The following is a 14,801-nucleotide window of genomic DNA, read 5'->3' as shown; positions in this document are numbered from 1 at the left end:
AAGAGATGCCTAAGCATGAGGCTTGAACATGAACTTATCCCTCAGCCTAGTTCCGGTGGATCTGACCCCTAAACTTGTCCCAGCTGAGTGAAACTTTGTTTTGAAGGTGGGGCGGACAGAGGCTTGTTTTTCACTGGATGTGAACTAGGGGAACTATGACAGCTATTTATCTTGCTGACCAAGGTGGGAAATCCAAAAACAAATGACTTGCCTAAACTACATTAATGGGGGAAGCTGGTACTTGAACCAGGAAGTTTCCCTCTTAAACATTACACCGTAAGACTCCTTAAGTGGTTCTTTAAATTTCTCAACCAATTAGCCAAGCACCAGGTGGTAACTTAAAAGTTTTGGAGTTTACACATTGCTGGGGCCCGGTGACTAGATGAACTACACAAAGGCATGCATAGTTTTCAGGAAATCAATTGCCATACCAATTTCTGTATGTAGTTTCCTAAAATTAATCTGAGAAAGTACTTGGTTTTCCTTTGACTTCTCCTTACCATCACCCTTTTCTTACCACACAAAGAACATTCCTCAAGCTACTGATTTTACTGATGCTTTTTTTTTTTTTATTCCAGGGCACTAAAGAGACAATTCAAAATTTATTCAAGGCACGTATACCAGTATAGGACTTCTTGTACTTCTGAAACCGTCTGCTACAGGTGAAGTCAAAAGTTAGAACACTGTATTTTGGTTAAGCACCATGATATTCTAAGAATACTAAGTTGTTTCATAACCAAAAAATGGGGATTTGAGACTCTGGAGAATAAAACAGAGAATAGTGATAAAAAAAATGACTTCATCCAGGGAACACAATCATGCTGAGAACCAACCTGCCTTTAAGCACAACCTCCCATGTTCACCTGCCTCAGTGTCGACTTTGGTTGGTGCTCTCCTTTACCCTGGTGGTCTGAAAGTCGGTTGCTCATTTTGTGAGATTCAAGAATTGAGTTCAACATTTACATACTTTCAACATCACCGTTACGCTGTCATGCAAATACAACATAGAAGAGGTTTTCTATTTTCTTAACCCTTCAGGAACTTAGGCTCATTTTCTCTAGAGAATTTCTGGATACTGTAAATCCCTTACTTACCAGTCTCCTACTCACCAACACTACTCTAATCCTACCAGATAATTGATAAGGTTATCAACAACGCACCTTACAATGATTCTTTCCTAAGTCCCATAGGTACTAGCACCAATGTCTTCTTCTGTTTTTGCTGTTAACTTCCGCTGAGCCTGCCTCACTCTTGCAGTTCCCCGCCAGGCACCTCCACTGGTTTATGCAAGTCTCATCAAAGACTGTCTACATGCTGGGTACTGTTTAAGGTGCTGAATACGTATCAGAACCAAACACCTTCAAATCCCTGTCCTCATGGAGCATCCTAGAGAATGAGGGGCACAAAATCTTTTTAAAAACAGATGCCAATTTTGGGCTGGCCCCGTGGCCGAGCGGTTAAGTTCGCGCGCTCCGCTGCAGGCGGCCCAGTGTTTCGTTGGTTCGAATCCTGGGCCCGGACATGACACTGCTCATCAGGCCACGCTGAGGCAGCGTCCCACATGCCACAACTAGAGGGACCCACAACGAAGAATATACAACTATGTACCGGGGGGCTTTGGGGAGAAAAAGGAAAAAAAAAAAAAATCTTTAAAAAAAAAAAAAACAGATGCCAATTTAGCTTTGGGGAAGATCCCAGGTATTACTAGTTTCTTATTAGGAAAAATGACCCAGGGAAGGGGACGAGTATGCAGTTAGGGAGAGCTAGTACGACTTGTCATTTGTGCAGATTGGAAGTAAACAAGATTAAATTATATGTAGGTATGGGGCAGGGGGAGGGGAGGTTCCAAGCAAAGGTAAGAGCAAGTGCGAAGTCCATGAGGAAAACGTCAGTCTGGAGAGAGTAAAAGGTGGGGATGACACACGCAGGGCCCTTCAGCCAAAAGCCACTGTATAGAGGAGATAAACAAGTTAGCTGGTGACTCAATCAAGTTTCATATTTTAGAAGAAGCAGTCTATTATGTTACGAGTAAAAGCAGAGTTCAAGGCAAAAGTCAAAGACCAGAAATGTTCAGAACATGGCAGAACTAACATCCTATTTAAACTCAGAAGAAATTAGAGATATCAAAGAATGTGAGGTGTTAGTCTGGAAGACGACCAGAAAATTACTTGTCCAGAGTGAACCTATAGACCAGCGTGATCAGAAGAGCCAACCCTCAAAGAAATCCAATCAGCAAAGGCAATTACACACCTGGTATACTAGGTGCTGGTACCAAAACAAAGTTACCATTGGAGCAGAGGGGAGTACTACTAACTTAAGTTGGGAGGAAAAGCCTGTGGATTCAGAAGCAAATAGAAGGTTGGCACCAGCTGAAAGGTGTCATGCCAAGCAAAACAGTCAACTATAAAACTTAAGTACATGAAACAGTCTGTTCTCTAGTCCTATTTAGTGAGCATCTTACCTCCACAAATTCCACGGTGTTGCTCTGATGTTCTCCAGCATTCTGCCATGTTCTTCCTAGGGCTCATCATTTTAGACAATTATGGGCAGTAGTCATATTCTTAAATACACCAAAATCAAGATTTCTCAAAATGCTTGTCTTCCCAGCATCCAGCCCTACTCACTCCCCAAAGATTCTAATGCATCTAGATTAAAGCTCCAGGACTATTTTTAAATATTATCTTTCTTATTTTAGAAATATACCTTATCTGTGTCTTTGGCTAATTATAATGTCCAAATGTGGTTAAGAACCTTATCTTGTAAATGTATCCAACAACGGTCTTCACTGAAGGTGGCTTTTGCATTCCTGACTTTGTGTGAGGATGTTAACAGGACTTGATGCACTGCCCAAAGCCACTTAGTGGCTCAAGGGGCATACATACTTGACCCAAATGTTGCTAATTTTCATCTACTACCCATACAACATTCAGAAGTCCCAGCTCCCACAATCTGTTGAATAGTGGTATTCCCATACAGATCATTAGATCTCAACTAAGTAAAGAGTGATTTCATTACCAGGGCAATTTAAGAACCTTTCAATGTCTTTTAGTTTATTTAAATCAACATTATCATTGTATCCATTAAAAATTTCATAGTATACAACTTACAAACGTGAACAGGGACACATTCATTTTCTCTATTAAGTGAACATGCTCCAAAATTTAGGCCTCTGGTGTTAAGTAATCATGCAGCTTTGCAATTAAGAATGGAGACACTGCATCGGACATTTGATCAGGTACCCTTCACTACCAACCTCAAGTTTTTGTTCTTTACCGACATGTCATGTTGGCTACATGCCCCATTAATGACAACCTGCATTTAAGCTGGCATTTACCCTTTTTAAGTACTCAAAACTGCAGAAGACTAAATTGTTGCTTCAGAGTTGCTTTACTGGCCACAAGTACAACTTAGTACCTTTTTATAAAAATATTTACTAAGTTTTTTGAACACTCAGAAATTGCTGAATTCATCTCAATTTGTTTCAAATACAGTACAGGTCCATTAAGAAACGTCAACAAATATTTCGGTATTTATTGAAAACTGTTAAGACACTTCACACTTCGGTTTCCCCTTAAACTTTAATGTATCAATAGGTAAAAAAAACCTTAACGTGTACAATATCCCAGTAAGAACCAAACAGAGCTGCCTTAGACTTGACTAAATTAGTCAACTCTCAGCTGACTGGATTTTAAGTGCCCATGATCTATAATTCAAAATAAACAAACAGTTTATACATGGAGCCCTTATCAGATTTTAAGTTAATATACAGAAAGCCAAATCAATCTCCAAATTAAGTAAGTTCAAGTGTGATTTGAACAACTGTCAGATTCAAAATAGTAGGTAAAGCATCCCTTTTTTATATATAGTGACTATGGACACAAGTTCAGAGTCCATTTACCAGTTTTATATTCTTCTTGTAAATAAATTTTGCTGATCTCATTTTCTCATCTGTAAAATTAGGATACAAATACAGATGGCACAGATACCGAAGTAAAATAATACAGGTCACTCACTCATGTACCTGACCCCAGTTCCCTAATTACCTCAATTAACAAGCAAAGATGTTTAGATCATTTACAGGAAAAAAATACCAAAAAACTCACAAAGAAACAAACAGAAAAACCCCACCAGAAAAACTGCCACAACTAAGAATAACTTTAAGACTTTTATTTCAATATGCTCATTCTGGACAATTTCTTAACAAGCAGTTTTAAAACGCATATTTATTTACATTAAATGCACTAAAACAACTCAAACAGCATAACTAAATTGCAGATACAAAACTAGGCATCTCTGGGAGCCAGCCCCATGGCTGAGTGCTTAAGTTTGTACGCTCCGCTTCAGCGGCCCAGGGGAAACTGGTTCAGATCCTGGGCGCAGACATGGCGCCGCTCATCAAGCCACGCTGAGGCGGCGTCCCACATGCCACAACTAGAAGGACCCACAACCAAAAATACACAGCTTTGTACTGGGAGGCTTTGGGAGAAAAAAGAAAAAGAAAATCTTTAAAAAGAAAAAAGTAGGCATCTCTGAATGCTATGTCTGTGTTCAAATTATTGGAAAAACAAAACTAAACCTTCTTTAACAATTTTTCTGTGGTCTTCAAATTCATGGGAGACATATCCATCCTGGTTATTCTTCAAAGTTCACTAAAAATATTACATTCTGAACTTACCAAACAGAAAACTACATTAATTCAGACTTTGAGCGCAATGTAAACTGTAAAACAACCTCTAAAGCAAAGAACAATCTGTGAAGTCTCAAGTAGGCATGATGATCTCATTTCCAGTCAGACACCAAAAAGTGGCCTAATACACTGAGCTCTTCTTACCTTTAGTGCTCAGCTCAGACATTTCTAGTTCTCTAACAGACAAATTACACCAGGTTGTCAATTACGGAAAATGGTACTTCATTAAATACATAATAAACTTCAATGTCTCACTGAATTGATCTCCAGGCAGTTGCAGGTTGCATTTTGTCAGGAATCATTCTGTAGGGCTCTTCAAACTACAGGAAAAACCCAAGTCTGGCTTGCTCTGCTTAGATAGGTTTGCCTGTAAAATAAAGATCTCAAAGTTTTTAGTAAAATCACCAATATTTTGCAAGCAGTTTTGAAAAAGAATAATTTGTAAATCCTTTAAGTGCTTTCCTTTTAAACAGACTAGAGAATTGTACATACATAACATGCAAAAGAATGAAGTTAAATTTTTCCTAAAAATAGTTTGAAGGCCACCAAACCTGAAGTGACAGCACTCTAAGTCATAAGCAATTTCAGGGTTAAAACACAGAAAAAAGGTCCAAACTGTTCTTTCCAAGGTCAATTAGAGATGAAACAATTATCAGCAACAATCAACTTGTTCACTTATTTGTATCTCAAAATAGCGAAACTAACGTCAACCTTTATTTGCCTCGTGAGCCCCCTCCTCGAGGGGCCATTGTGTACACTGCACGACCACCCGCCCGCTAGGGATGGCAAAGATGGGGATTTGAAACTCTGGAGAAAACAAAATAAAGACAACAGTGATAAAAAATATTACAAGACGAAGCCTTACTTCATCCAGGCAACAAATCAGTTGAGAACTAACCTACATGACTTTTTTTTAGTGCTACTTGAAAACTATGTTGTCATGCCTAAGAAAATCTTAACAGAAGCAAGAACATAAAAACTGCCACACATTTTAAAGCCAGATACAAGTGAAATGCAAGTCTTACTAAACCCTATATACAACACCAGCCCCCACTGTCAACCCCACAATAAACCACACACATTTATTAGTTTGTTTACTAGATACAAGTCCCATGTAAAGTCCAACTAAGTTCTCAACACAAGTACCACAGAGATTCACTATCTAGGGGGTGAGAGTTAACCATTTTTCTTAAGATTTTGTTATTAACATTTATTTGACTTACGTTTTAGCATCTTAAATTAACTGGCAGGTTTCTTATCATTTCCACTTCAAAGAATAATGCAAGAGTATTTCCCCAAAAGCTTTCATGGTTTGACAGACGTAAACATCACTTTTCTCACTTATAACCACAGCGCACCATTTTGCAGACTACTGTAAGCGATGCTAACACTGAGACTTTTGACATTAGTTTAAAGCCATGTTTGTCATTAAATAACCAAAACAAAACAATTTTTAGGTTTCCTTCAATTCAAAAGGTTTAAGAACTCAAACTAAAGGACAATTAGATTTTCATTCTATAAATCACTACATAATCCTTAATATTTTCTCATTCTGAAAATTCACCTTTTAATCAACTCCAGAACTGTGAAACTCTTACCTTTTTATTCAGGGAATCCATAATTGAACTCCTTAAATTTCTCAAAGAAGGGATACATTAGAGGTTAAACTTTTGTTAGAGTTCACATAACATAGTTAAAAAATGTTTTTCAAATTTATCAGGTGGTATACTAAATAAGGCTATGGAAATTTCCTGTTACTAAGATAGCATCTTTCCTCCAAAATTCTACTTGAGTCCAATTTAACAAGTGATCCTTTTAAATCTGATCATTCTTAAGTTAACCCACATTTTTATATATATGTGAAACCCAGGCTAGAGACACAACACAATAAAAGGCAGAAACGTTGGAAAAAATACTGTAACTGCCATTTCTTAGGTTCCACTCCAGTGACCTAAGTCACAAGTCACATAAGCCTAGAACCAACTGTCATTGTTGCGAAAGTAGTTTCTGAAGACACCAGGAACACTCTTGGCATTAGAGATGTGAACATATACACGTATCTGTCACTTCATTTATCGTCGGCATGCCTTGTTTTCTTTTTAACTTCTATTTTTTAAGTTCCAGAAAGCTAAGAACAGTCGACAGATCACTAACAGTTTACACATCATTAACAAAGACTATGAAAACTAGTACATAACCAGTTAACAGTCACACATCAAGAACACCAGTACTGGTAAAATAGTTATCTGTTTACTAGAAACAAAAGACAACCTCCCCTCCCATTCTCTAAATTCCATGCTTTAAAAGAAAAAGAAAAAAAAAGCTTAAAAGCTTTCTTTACACATTGCTTTAAACAGAATATCATTTTCATCAGATTTAAATACTTGAACAATGTACAAGTAACATAACTCACTACCTTTCAGATTAAGTAAAACATCAGGTCCAAAAAAAGCAAATCCTTAAACTTTACAGATTATCATCATGCATTTATTAACGTACATTTCCTTTACAGACACAATCATAATAGAATACTTGATTATCAAATTAATCTAATTCAACCAAAAATACAGTAAAATCTTAATAGTCAAATCTGACATGCAACCTTAGAAGCAGAATGTTTTAGAACAAAAATATGACAACAATTTCAAGGAACAAAAAGTTGTATGAATTTTACACTGACAAAGTAATTAAAATTACAAAGATTTGTATTCATATACTTCATACCTCTGGAACATTTAAAAGTGGAAGGTGAATCTTCAGTAATATTTAATTTTCAAAATCTTCTGGTCACAATCCCCACCAAACTCAACAGGCCGGGACAAGTGCAATACCATACAGAAACACAGCATTGCAACCGATCCCAACCTGTGTAGAAAGGGGTTTGATTTTCCCTTACTTTTCTACAGACTTTTCACTACCACAGTCAGTTTTGCATGGATTTGCACAGCAGAACATCACACAGCTGGATGCAAACCTGCAAAACTAACCATAGAACAGTGTTCAGTAACTGGACAGTTTGACTGGGCGACAGGCCGAGGCTGGAGTTCTACAGCTAGCAGTACTTTAAGTGCTCATAATGCAGTAGATAACTAAACACTACCTGCACTATAAGCACTTTAGTGCTACAGAAGCTGTCACCATCAGATACACCAGGCAGATTCTACATCGACACAATAAAAGTACACAAAATTAGTAAAAATCACTTGAAGGAAATAGCAGGCCACCATCAGTTTTGCATAGATTTGCACAACTACATTCTTCTTGTAGTGCAACTATGCAAAACTAACAGAAGACTGCAAACAAAAAGTTATCAAAACACCTATATACTTGCTTGGCTTGGATTATTGGATGAAAACATAACTTCTTATGCCAGAAGGAGCACTTAGGGCAGTAGATGCTAATCTACTTCACTATCTGCACTAGATGCACCTTAGAACAAAAAGCACTCAACACCAGCAGGCCCTGCGCTTTAAAGCCCCCCTTGGCTCCCCGAGGCAGCTGTCACCATAATGCTACAAGTGCCTTCACTGCAGTAGATGCACATATATCACTACCTGCACTGTAAGCACTTTGACATTATTCTGACTGGTCACAATCTTCAGGTTTACAAGGTGAAGTTCTCTTTATTCCTGCTAAATTTGAAATAAATAATTAGACAGAATAACACCTCAAACTCTAACAGCTATAAAACATACAAAATCCAGCATAATGCCTAATGGAGGAAAACAAAATGAGTTTAATTATCTCAAACCTGCAAGTTCCATTTAGAAGCACATTTAGACATTAAAATTGGAAGAAAAACCTTTTTCATAAGACAACCATAACTAACCATCGTCCTAACACTGTAAGAGAAGTGGTGGCTCTTCCTTTGCCTGGCCATTTCCAAAAGCATGACTTAAAAAGTCAAAATCAGACTGCATTATGAATGAGAACTACTGCATTAACAGGGCAATTTGACTCAAGTACCTTTTAGAGGAAATCTTCACTTCCACGTGGCAAAACATTTTCCTTTTCTTCCGGTTTCCAATTAGCAAATACTTGGTAAATTGATTAATAAAATTACTCTTCAGACTACATTTCAAGCATATCGACTGGTCGTAGAACTTAAAATATCCTGCTTAAATTATTTTAAACCTTAAAAACATACTGCAAATCAGATCTATTTTATTGCCCAATTGAAAGCAGTTCTAAAATTACATTTTGTAAACTGTGCATCAGTTTCTAAAGATGCATAAGGATATTTGCATTGTACTTTCACTAACTTAAAAATTAGCTGACCCATACAGAGTTAATTTTCTAGAAAAGGTAAACGGACAAAGTACAAGATACCTATTTCACTCTTTGAAAACCCAATCCCACCTTATTTATTTAAGTAAAAGATTAAAGTCAAGAGAAATTTGTTTTTAAGAAAAGTTAACAAAGAAAATTAAAATACACTTACCCACTCAGGAAAACTTCCTTCCCAGCAAGGATCCTTAGAAAAGCTTTTGGTGCAGTTAGGTCCACGTGTATGTCTAGGATGGGGGAGGGGGAAATAAGGAAAAAAAGACAAACACATTTGCTCAAAATTACTTCGACCCTACAAATTCACATTTGAAATTTTCTTTCCCAACCCCCTTATATTAATTCATTACACTCATTTGCAAAACCGAGGATAACCTACCCAGGCAGTACTAGCAAGGTTTAAAACACCAACAATGTATGGGTGAAAACGTGTAAGAGAATAAAGTTTAAAAAAACCCACAGGCATTAAATTCTTGTCTTATGTAAAAAGATCCTGAAATACTCGAACATGGTCAACAGCAATCGTTAACTCTGCTGTACAGCTCCTGTGCCAGCGAAGAGCAGCAGCAAAGGGACTATTCTTCACCACCCCTCCCCCAATGAAGACCTCGTGGCTGCAAGCCGGGATAAAGAGTTGTTTCCCCAACTGATGTGGTCCGGATGGCATATTGCTAATCTGGGTCTTTTTTTTGGTGATACTGCAGAAACCAGCCCGCCGTCTCCAGTTCCCGTCCCCTTTGCTCCGACTTAGGAACAGAAAAGGGGGCAGGAACAACCGAGACTGTAAAGTGCCCGCCACGCTCATGGAGCCCGGGCCGGCAGCACATGTCGCACAAGGGGGCGCGCGGCCCTGCGGCTCCCCGCGCGGCCGCCAGGGGGCGATGGGTCAGAGCTGGGCCCTGCTGGACGCGGCAACCTCCCCCCACCCGTTTCCCGGCGGCAGCCGCGCGGCGACCGGCGGCGCCGAGGCCCGAGCGCGGCGGGGACGCGGGCGCGCCGCCCCTCCTTTGTGTCCCCCAGCCCCCCCCGCGCCCGGCCCAGAGGGGCGGAGGCTCCGCGACTGCGGTGCCCGTCGCACGCGGCCCGAGGCCTAAGCCGGGAACAATCGGCCGCGGCGCGCAGTCGCCGCCATGTCCCCCGCCCTCACCCCGCGCAGCCCGCCCCGCAGGAACATGGCGGCGCGGCCGCCGCTCCCGCCGAGCCGGCCCGGCCCTCCCGCGCCGCGCTCCCGGCCGGTGGGCGGCCGAAGGCGCCTCCACGCCGCCGCCGAGGCCGCCCGGGCCTGCTCCGCGGGCCGCGGATCGGGAAGTTGAGCGCCCCGCCCGAGGGCTGCCCACGCGGGTAACAAAGCCCACGCGGGGTGGGGGTGGCGCCCAGGCCGCGACGCCCCGAGCTCCCGCGCCCGCCGCCGCCCGCCCGCGCACAAAGTTTGGGGGCCGCGGGCTCCCGCCCCCGCCGCGCCGCCCGCCGGCGCGCAGGTACCTCGTGGGCGCGCCCCCTCCCGGCCCGCGGCCTGCCCCATGTGCTGCCGCCGCCGCCGCTTTGTTCTGGAGGCGCTTTAACTCTCGCCCCCGAGAGAAAGTTTCCCTGCCGGGGCCCCCGCGTCCCGCGTGCACCCCGAGCCTGGAGGGGGCGCGGGCCTCGCGCGTCTCCTCCTCGAGGGGCCATTGTGTGCGCCGCGCGCCCGCCTGGCCGCCCGCCGGGCCGGCCCAGGCAGGGTCCGCGCGGGGCCGGGTGCGGCCGCCGCCCCCTCCCACTCGCCCGGCCGCCGCGGCCCTGCCCCTCGGCCCGCCCGCGTGCGAGCCAGGGAGCAGCAAGCCGCGGCCGCCGCAGGCAGGGCGGCCAACGGCCCGAGACCCGCCCCGGCCCCCGGCCACGCCGCCGCCGCCACGCCGCCCCGGGCCGCTCCGCTCCGCCCCGCCCGGCCGCCCTCCGGCCCCGGGCCGCACACAACAGGTTTCCCTCCGTCGGCGGAGGGGCGGGCAGACTCACCGGGAGGAGTAGCTGCCACCATCTTCGCCTCGCCCGCCGCGGGCTCTCGCTCCCGCCTCCCCACCCGCCTCCGTTTTACTACGACCGGAGGCCCCAGGCCGGGGGTGCGGCCGGCCGGCCGGCCCGCCCCGCGGAGGGGCTTCGCGAGGCGCGCGAGCAGCGGCGGCGCGGCGGGGGTCGTCCCCACCCCCTCGGCCTCGCCCGAGGGCGCGAAGTGGCGCGAAGGCGCAGGTCAGGCGGCGGCGGCGGCACCTCGAAGGACCATGTGGGTGAATGAAGGGCGGCGGCTCCCGCCTCAACGTAAATACGGACAAGCCCCACTCCCTCATTAGCATAAAAAACAAAGTACTTCCGACCTCCCCGCCCGCCCGCCAATCACCGCAGGCCCCGCCCATGGCGCTCGGGCTGGGCGGCCGGGAGAGCGGGAGCCGGGAGCCGCTCGCGGCGCCGCGCTGCCTTCCCCGGGCCGGGCCGCGCTGCCCCGCCGCCTGCCCGCCCACGCCGCCCGCCTCGCGGAGCGCCTGGCCCGGGCACCCCGCGCCACGCCTCCGGCACGCCCTCCGTTAACTAGCTCTGCGCGCGTGCGGACCCCCGCGCGTCGCACACCCTCCTGGAAGCGCACGCTTCCTGCGGCTTCCTGAGAGCCCTGCTCTCCCTGGGACTCGACGTATACGCGATGTGATTACTGTGTATTACTTTCCTTGCCTGGATGGGTCTCGGTGGTAATTAGGGGCCTGCCTCCTGCCAACATGAACCAAAGATAAGTAAAATCCAGTGACTTACTCTCACATCGAAACAGGATTACTCAGTGCAAAGATCGTTTTAGACACAGAGATAAATGCATTACATCCGAGACTTACGAATGCACAAATCGTTGAAATTTGTTTCCTTAACCCGGCCGTGTGAAAACCAAAACGCATGCCCGAGCAGAGGTTTCACAGCTACGGTACCTGATCCTCCTCCCATACCCCGCTGCATTTAGTAAGAACTCTCGCCTCTCCTGTAGAAATAGAGGTCGGAAAGAACCACATAAACAACCACACAGCTAAGAGAAGGAGCCCACTCAGGAGTACCTCCCTCAATACATTGTGGTTTAGGAAATTCCACAATTCTCAGAAACATAATTGTTCAAAGAAGTGAGGATTCATAACATTTACAACAAATACAGTAATTTTAAATTGGTTTAAATAATCCAGTAAGTATTTTTTGGAAAGCACATACCACTATTTCGTGATTTTACAAGTCAACTGTGAAAAACATATTACCAGAAGATGTCTATAATGTCCAAATGCTAAAACTGTCGACATTCAAATCTTGACAATATTACTTATTTACTATCTTTCTGACTCATTTTATCATGCTTTGCTTAAATTCAGTTGTCAAACTAGTGATATGAAAAGTAATGGATTAACTCTTGTTTTTGCTACTCTTTTATATTAAAGTTCTATTTTCTAGCTATTTCTCCTTTACAACTCAGAGTAGAGGACCAAATCTGAAATTTACAACATTTAATCTTTCTATACTAGTCACTTACGAGTCTTTTAAAGAGGAAAACTGATTGCTAATTTTATTAAAAGTCTAATTTATGTTATTTTGGTCAGCATTGACTGATATGTCAATTCCTTTTTCTTTAAAACTTTATCTTCTGCTTTAATTTAGAATGTCTAGGGGGAGGGCTACTATGAGTAAGTGTTCATCACACTCTGTGAATCATGGGAAATCCCTCCTATATACAGGTTTCTTAGCAGGAGAGAGTTATTTATCTCATAGTTTCTTTCTAATTAAAGTCTACACTGCAATATCCCTAGTTTCGAAAGGCTGTTTTCAGACATCTAACAATATTTCTGTGGGAGTCTATCATACAAGCAACTATTTTCTGTGACTACAGTGTGAGAAATTTAATTCTTAAGATATACATTTTTTACGGTAATCAGGATTCTGGAAGATGTAAATTAATTTAAACCTACTTACTTGGAAATCCCAGAAAGTTTCACAATTAGTAGGTTGCATTTTATTTTTAAGGGGTTCGCTCATACTTCCTTTCAAAATTAATAAACAAATTATTGTAAGTATAATTAGAATAATCGAAAACTTTTCAATCCCAATGAATTTGAAGTTTAGCCGACTTTACATTTTTTTAAAGTCACTACTGAGTAACTAGAAACTCATCCTCCTCAATTTCAGGGGCCACAGCTAGGTATACTTTATAACTAAAGTGAAGACTTTGTGGTTGTGATTTTGAAGATCAGAAAAATATCCGAACTGCTAACAAATGCCTGCTGCAACCAAGGAATGTAAAAATAAAACTATCTGAAATGCCAAAGTAGACACACAGCCTTCTCAAGTTAGCTAAAACACACGATACTGTTTTACAAAATCGAGAACATTTTAAATGAAGTGAAAAGCTCAGTTCAACACCAGAACAGTTCCATACAGCTGACTGTTTGCACGGTATATAACAAGTAGTAGACAAATATCTGTACTTTTCACTTTTCACCCATATGCTTCAGAGCCTTATGGACACAGACGTTATGAATGAGAACATATGGAAAGTTCTTGACCTTATTAACAACATTCAGAATTTTATTCTCTACCTTTTGCTGTTTGACTATGTCAGTCTCAACTGACTTAATTGTATTGAATTTTTGATGGATAAATTCAGTTAAAATATTCTTGTTTTGTGGCATAATTATAGGATTTCAAGAAACTAATGAAGCGATAATCACATTGACATTATAGATATGAAAACTTAAGAATGATACAGGAATCAAAGACAAATAACAACTATCAGTGTTATTTTAAACCTAAATCCATATACTAATTTAAATAGTAATTCAGAGATAGCCTATGCTTGCTGTTGCAATTAAGTATATTTTGTATTTTGGAAATTTGGCATTTTTAACATAGATTCCTATAGTTATTCATTATTTCCTCCCAGTATTTGAATTTTGTTAGAAAGGGAAATAAATTTAAACACCACTTTGACCTTGGAAAATTAGCTGGTTGTAAATTGAGAACATTTTGAACTCTTTTTTTTATAATGCAAATAGTAATCAATGACACAAATTCAGTGATGAACTTTGGATTTTTTACAATATATACTTGTAAATGTCTGAAACCACATAGTCTAGTCCTACCATATTAATTATGTTATATATTTAGGCTTTTTAAAGTATTCAAGTAATCATCTTTTAAGTGTCTGCTATTCTTCTGGCACTGGTCAGAGTTATAACGGAATAAGACAGAGTCTATGCTTATGACAAGTTCAAGAATGACAGAATATTACTGATTACCATGATCTTTCACAAATAAGCCAAAAGATTCAAGTCTTCAGGCTTTTATTTGTTTATATTATTCCTTCCAATGTCTAATAAAATAATTCCACTGATGTCAGGTTATTTTATTTGCTTAGTTAAGAATTTAGAACATTTGTACTTTGTGTATATTATTTGATAATCACACATGACGTGAATATATAGATTATTCACCACAAGTGACATTCCAAGGTGCTGTTAATGACAGTAAATTTATAGTGAACATAAAGACCATGAGCATTTAACCTGATAATCCCATCTATGGTTTTGAAATTAAGAAATCATAAACTATAGAGGGAAAGATAAGTGTGTGGTTTTGAATAAAGAAGCAATTTGAAGAAAGTCCTTTTTTTTGTATCTTTGATATTGTCACTGTGGTACTCTGTAAACCAGATGGGAGTAACTGATGATTATTTAATTAAGAAAACTAGACATACTAGGTACTATTTGTCACAATAAGAGACAGTTTCTACCCTTAAAGAAATTCAGTATGCATTGAGGTTTATTGATATATTTGAAATTAT

The 14,801-nt window shown here is 41.9% G+C and overlaps 1 long non-coding RNA gene across 1 annotated transcript; it reads right to left on the bottom strand.

The window, feature by feature from the left end:
- Positions 1 to 4,152: 4,152 nt before the first annotated feature.
- LOC123289661 (uncharacterized) lies at positions 4,153 to 11,248 on the bottom strand. The gene is made up of 3 exons (XR_011506629.1): positions 10,964 to 11,248; positions 9,129 to 9,201; positions 4,153 to 5,054 (listed from the first exon to the last, which is right to left on the bottom strand). It is a non-coding gene; the product is annotated as an uncharacterized lncRNA (long non-coding RNA).
- Positions 11,249 to 14,801: the final 3,553 nt, after the last annotated feature.

Source organism: Equus asinus, chromosome 11 (assembly GCF_041296235.1).
Source record: "Equus asinus isolate D_3611 breed Donkey chromosome 11, EquAss-T2T_v2, whole genome shotgun sequence".
Lineage (NCBI taxonomy): Eukaryota > Metazoa > Chordata > Mammalia > Perissodactyla > Equidae > Equus > Equus asinus.
Note: the sequence above shows the minus strand (reverse complement) of the source record. Positions and strands in the feature narration are given on the sequence as shown.